This window comes from Calypte anna, chromosome 2 (genome assembly GCF_003957555.1).
Source record: "Calypte anna isolate BGI_N300 chromosome 2, bCalAnn1_v1.p, whole genome shotgun sequence".
NCBI lineage: Eukaryota > Metazoa > Chordata > Aves > Apodiformes > Trochilidae > Calypte > Calypte anna.
Genome location: NC_044245.1, coordinates 67,091,153 through 67,097,689, shown reverse-complemented (window position 1 = coordinate 67,097,689; position 6,537 = coordinate 67,091,153).

Genomic DNA, 6,537 nt, shown 5'->3' with positions numbered 1-6,537 from the left:
AAAGGCAGTGGATATTGTCTATCTGGGCTATAGTAAAGCCTTTGACATCGTCTCCTGCGTCATTCTCCCAGAGAAGCTGGGGGCTCATGGCATAGACAGGTGTGCTCTTCACTGTGTTAAAAACTGGTTGGATGGCCAGACCCAAAGAGTTGAGGTGAATGAAGTTAAGTCTAGTTGGTGGCCAGTCACCAGTGGTGTCCCCTAGGGCTCAATTTCGGGGCCAGTCTTTTTCAGTATCTATCAACAACCTAGATGAGGGGACTGAGTGCTTCCTCAACAGGTTTGCAGAAGATTCCAAGCTGGGTGGGAGTGTTGATCTGCTCAGTCATAGGAAGACTGATCCAATTAGAAAGCACAGCACAAGAGGCCCTATCTCTGATGTGTGCTCCCACTCCTTTTTCCATACATTATATATTTTATGTAAAGCATGTGCAAAAATGTCCTCTTTCAGCCTTCCTGCAGTTTTTCTTTTCCTGGTCCCCTAGCTTCATGGCTTCTGATTTAGCTTAAAATGTTACTGAGAAGCTTTCTTGGTACTTGTTGGCTTTGTACACTGTACAAGGCTGTATGCAACCTTATTTAAAAAAGACCACTTAGGTCTGTTTACTAGACATCTATCAAGCTGGTGGGGTTTTTTGATGCTGGTTTGACAAGAGTAGTTCCAGAGATCTTGAACTTGCCCTAGGGAGATCTTGGCCTGCTGTTTGTAGATGTGATGTTCAGTGTTAACACTCAGGCGTAAATAGCCTGGTTATTCGTCTCCCATAGGTGTTCAGATACCAAGAAGCAAAGTTAGTTTGTATGGGAAGTTTTTTTAGTACAGAATGGTATAGGTTATAGGTCATTTGTTCAACAGGTGCAATCTTACACAGATATGTACCATAAAACTCCTGTGATTTTCCCTGTTCACCAGCTGCATGACATTCTGCTTTGATAGTATAACTCAGGCCCTCTTATTCACAGCCTTGTTAGTTACTGGATGCTTGGCTGTGGTAAACAGGGAGCACTTAGGTTTTCTAGATCTGTATTTCCAGTCTGGTGAATTTATGTTATGGCTTCAGCTTCGGCAGTTGACATGCCCAGGCTCTGCTTCTAGCACAGACTGCACTTTTCTGCTGCTCTGTCTGTGTTTGGGTCTGCCTGATGCTGCTGACTTCACAGCTATATAGTAGCCAGCAGTGTGAAAAGGCTGCTCCTTCCAAGGTTTGTGTTGCAGAACCCCTATGGAATCCCTATGGAATGAGGGACGCTACTGAAGAGTTACGAGTTCTGCCTTGCTAGGCTGATTCACACCCATTTGTTTGGGGTTCCTGCTTCCCCAGGGCTTGTTTACTGAAGTGACATCAAGACACTGCTGCTCTGAACACAGGGGCTGAGATGAAGCTACACATCACAAGGTCACTGCCTCATTAATGTTTGTGGAGGAGGGCTGGATTCCGCACTTATATTGCCTGTATAAATTGCATTAATTGGATTATTATGAATCAAAAAAAAAAAAAAAGGCTGTGTAATCAGAGTAGCTTTCTAATTTAAAGTATACAAACATTAATGGGCAAAGCACTATGTGATTAATGTCAGTTATTATCATACCCGCAAGCAGAAGCCTTTGTGTGCAGCCGAGCATCACACTGAGATGATCAGAAAGCTTGTTCTACTGAAGGGGTGAAAAGTTCAAGCTTCTGATCAATAAGCCCAGAGATCCAGAGAGGAAAGCAGCCTGTGAAGCTGAGTTTTTTAGTGATTTGGGGTTTTTTGTTAGCTTCTCTATGCTAATAAAATTTATACTTCCTGCTAGGGATACAATTAGGTGGGACAAGAAATGAGGGGAAAATATGTTGTGCAAGGGTCAAGAAACTTAAGATTCATGGTTGCATATTCAAAATTAATTCAGTATTTTAGGGACTTGGGGAGGAGCGTACTTCACTCAGTGGAGCATTGAAAAATTCACATCACTGTTCAGTACTTTCATTTGTATGTCAGGCAGTTAATATTAACTTACCCTTACACTGTCTGTCCTGTTAGAGGTAATGTGTGTTTTAGAGAACTCCCTGGAGATACTGAACTATGTTAAAAAAAACCACATTTAGTCCGTGCTGTAATATACAGAATTTCTCTACCTTTAGATGGGCTCTATATATGTATGCTGGTTGTTGGTAAATGCTGACAGTTTTATAATGGTTGTTACAGTTTTGTGAGTAAATAGGTACAGGGTTTCTGTATATTGTTAAAAAAAATAAACAAATTTAAGTAATTTAAGTGACACAGCCCCTGCAAGTTTCCCAGGGATTTCAAGCCACTGACAGGGTACTGCTGTTTTAAAGCAATTCAGTTTCTGAATTGCTCTCTTGAAGAGAGTTCCAGGCTGTAGTCAAGAGGAAGGCAATGCCTTGAGGCTGCCTGTGATACTAGCCTGGAGCAGGGAAGGATCTCTAAAATATTTTATAGGACTGGTGAAAAATTTATTCTGTTTTTGTGTAAGATTACCTGCTTTAGAAAGAAAAGCCTGATGTTCACATTATGTGCAATGTCTAGTTGTGAAGCCCAGCTGCTTATTTTATGTAATTTTTTCACTATTGAAAAGCAATCTTAACTCATTCTTTCTGGTAGATTTTCTGTTTTTTAAAAAATAACATTATTATAATACCTAGAGTTTCAAGAGATCAAATCTAAACAAGTATTCGTCACATGTATTATGAATTTGATTTGTGTCTTTAAGATGAATCAAAGTATTTTTCTTTTCAGACACTGTTTCTTTCTTAAATATTGCTGACTGCAGAAGAGAAGCAAGTTCTCTAAATGTTGTAACCTTGGCTACTATAATTAGTTCTTTGCAAAACAGAAACAAACATATCTCTGGTGTCTTGTTCATCTGAAATCCCTAAGGTGTGCAAGACTGAAAGCCAGTGTTTCTCTCGATAAGTGTCAACTGCTTTTTTTCATTGAGGAAAGTGGAGAGACAGTGAAGATGTGGATAATTAACTTCATATTCCGTTTTTACACACTTCAGCCCAAATGTTCAGAGCAGTGATGGTTTATAAAAATGATCAGACTTGGTTTTCTAGAAAATGGCAAACAAAGCTTCTGCCAAGCTGCTCCCCAAAGAAGCTGTTCAAGGAAGAAGAGTGAGTGCTAACGATGGACTGAGCTGCTGGGTTTGGTTTAAATGCAATTAAAAAACCCTAATCTGTTTGTTTTAGAGTTTAAAAAAAAAAACCCAAACTGTAATATGGGAAAACTCACATTCACTCACTGTTGTGATACTGCAGTGGAAGAAGAAATGAGAAGAATAATTCCAAGATTCTGGGGATTGGGATTGTACTTTGTATATATTAAAGCAGAGCCTTCACCTCCGCTTGCCTCCTAGCATTTTGCCTTGGCCCTGGGTGGTGATGGGGAATTTCCATTCAACTTCTCTCTCCCTCTAAACAGATCAATCGTTATGCACATCATGGCTAATATGAGACACATGCCCTCTTACAAGATATCCTTCAGGGCAAGCTGCCCCACAGTGTTAAAAGTCAGTCAGGCGTCTGTCCCTGTATTCTCACTTCCTTGCAATAGGTAACAAACTTGTGGCCGTGGTTTCCTGATTGCTCCTTCATCTTCTAGGGAATGTCTTAGGAAGTGCTTCAGCACCCACCTCAACCTTGACAGGAAATAAATGTGTCCCTTGTCCCATAACAAGAGAGGGAAACACTGCTGCCTTCCTCATTGCAAAGTTCCCCTCTCTCAGTACTATAGACACCAGGCACCACTATTCCTCATACTGACTGATCACTTCGATTAACTAACATGAGAACCTTAAACCCAGAGCAGTCATGTTCTCAACCCATTCTTATTTTTTGCAGTGAGATCAACTGGTCTTTTAAAGAATATCAGCTGTCCCTGCAAAAATTGCCTTGTTAATATATTTAGAGTGTGGTATTTCTGGTAGCATTAGTGCTGCTTCTGGGATTGTGGCAGATCACACTTTAGTTACTTTAGTGCACTGTCATGAAGATACAGAGTACAAACCAAAGAGAAAATAAAACTTAGTGTTCCCTCCTGTAGACACATTTTTTTTAAAACAAACAAACTAACAAACAAGTGACATATAAATTTAATGCTTAGAGTAGGTCCATTTTTTCTTACTATCACTGCAGAGTAATTCCTTCCTGTCACAGCTTCAAGCTTCCAGCTTGCTTCCAGGAGAGGATATGCCATCCCAACCAATAAATCATAGAATCATAGAATTGGCTGGGTTGGAAGGGACCTCTGAGATCATCAAGTCCAACTCTTGATCCACTACCGCTGTGGTTACCAGACCATGGCACTGAGTGCCACATCAGTCTCTTTTTAAATATCTCCAGGGATGGAGAATCCACTATGTCCCTGGGCAGCCCATTCCAATGCCTGATCACCCTCTCCATAAAGAAATTCTTTCTAATATCTAACCTAAACTTCCCCTGGCACAACTTAAGACCGTGCCCTCTTGTCTTGTTGAAAGTCACCTGGGAAAAGAGACCAACCCCCCCCTGGCTACACCCTCCTTTCAGGGAGTTGTAGAGAGCGATGAGGTCTCCTCTGAGCCTCCTCTTCTTTAGGCTGAACACCCCCAGCTCCCTCAGCCTCTCCTCATAGGGTCTGTGCTCGAGTCCCTTCACCAGCCTGGTTGCCCTCCTTTGGACCTGCTCCAGGACCTCGATATCCTTCCTGAACTGAGGGGCCCAGAACTGGACACAGTACTTGAGGTGTGGCCTCACCAGGGCTGAGTACAGGGGCAGAATCACTTCCTTGGACCTGCTGGTGACGCTGTTCCTGATACAGGCCAGGATGCCATTGGCCTGTAGCTATTATTGTGAAGCCCTTCGTATGTGAATGCATGATGTTAGTAAGTGTTTGGATTGCAAGACTATGGCATTTCCCCCTACTAAGCTCCTTCTCTTACACCCCCAAACCATAAAAGGTTCCATCCCACATTTCTACAAACTTGTGTAGGGCTGGGTGTAAGTCTTCTGACTGAGGAGGGGCAGCAAGGTTTGGCCTTGCAACTTCAGCACAGTAATTTTGATCCTCCTTTTGCAATGCAGCATCACAGATGTGGTTGCCTATTTCAAGCAAAGAGAAGCTGAAGAAGCAGAGGAAGAAAGCTACAGAGAGATGAGACAGTCCTTTCAACTTACTGGAAATCTTTTTCTCTATGGCTGGATGGTGAGCTGGCTTCAGCCACTGTGAACAGGCAGTCAGAAAGTGGGAGTGGGCCTGATTTCTGTCTTTAATATTAGCTATGAAATCAAGCAGTGGATACAGTGGAGTAATTTAAAATAACTGAAGATTTTCAAAAAGTTACATGTTCCTATGTAAGGATAGTATTTTCAGGAGAATCTAAGGATTTAAGGAGCAAAGCAGCCTTATCAGAAGTGAAGGATACAAGTTTAAATGTAGAATTTTATATTTCATTCATCTGAGCAAGATTAATGGTTAAAAATCTATAAATGCACTAAACCAGTTATTCAGGAAAAAATAGTTAAGAATGATTTTCACACATAAGACCATGTTTCAATACACTTATTTTGGAGTAAATCCTCATTTTCTCATTTCCCTTTATTCGTATTGTTAAGATTAGGATGTTTGTATACCAAGCTGTTCTGAAATGTGTATTTTATTATATTTGCAATTATGGACATGGACTTTATTGCCTGCCATACTGTCACCTCCAATCACTTTCAAAGATACGACTTTAAGACTGGAAGTTTCCCAAACATCTTTCCAAGGAGTCCATAGGTGCTTAGTAAAATGTAACATGATCAGACTACTCTTTCCCTTCCTTCCTCCTTCCTTCCTTCCTTCCTTCCTTCCTTCCTTCCTTCCTTCCTTCCTTCCTTCCTTCCTTCCTTCCTTCCTTCCTTCCTTCCTTCCTTCCTTCCTTCCTTCCTTCCTTCCTTCCCTTCCTTCCTTCCTTCCTTCCTTCCTTCCTTCCTTCCTTCCTTCCTTCCTTCCTTCCTTCCTCCCTCCCTTCCTCCCTCCCTCCCTTCCTCCCTTCCTCCCTCCCTCCCTCCCTTCCTGCCTGCCTTCCTTCCTCCCTCCCTTCCTCCCTCCCTCCCTTCCTCCCTTCCTCCCTCCCTCCCTCCCTCCCTCCCTTCCTGCCTGCCTTCCTGCCTCCCTTCCTCCCTTCCTCCCTTCCTCCCTTCCTCCCTTCCTCCCTTCCTTCATGTTCATACATATAGTCTCCTGTATGGTTTTGATTTTTTCCCTTCTACTGTTTTGCAAAATTACTTGGTCTTTCTGTTTCTTGTTATAAGTCCAAATTTTTAAGGAAATATTAAAAATGCCACTTTGAAAGACAAGCAATCCATGAACTTTAGATTAAATTTAAATTATTCTGTGTATTTATTACAATTGTGTTTCCTATAAGCACAATTTTTTTCCAAACAACTGGAATGAAATGTCCTCTATTATTTGTTGTGCATGAAGTATTAGGGAAAAAAAATGAATAAAAGCTCTGCTGCTACAGGTCAGCTCTTTATCTGAGGTCCAAGGAGCTTCTGCATCATTTGA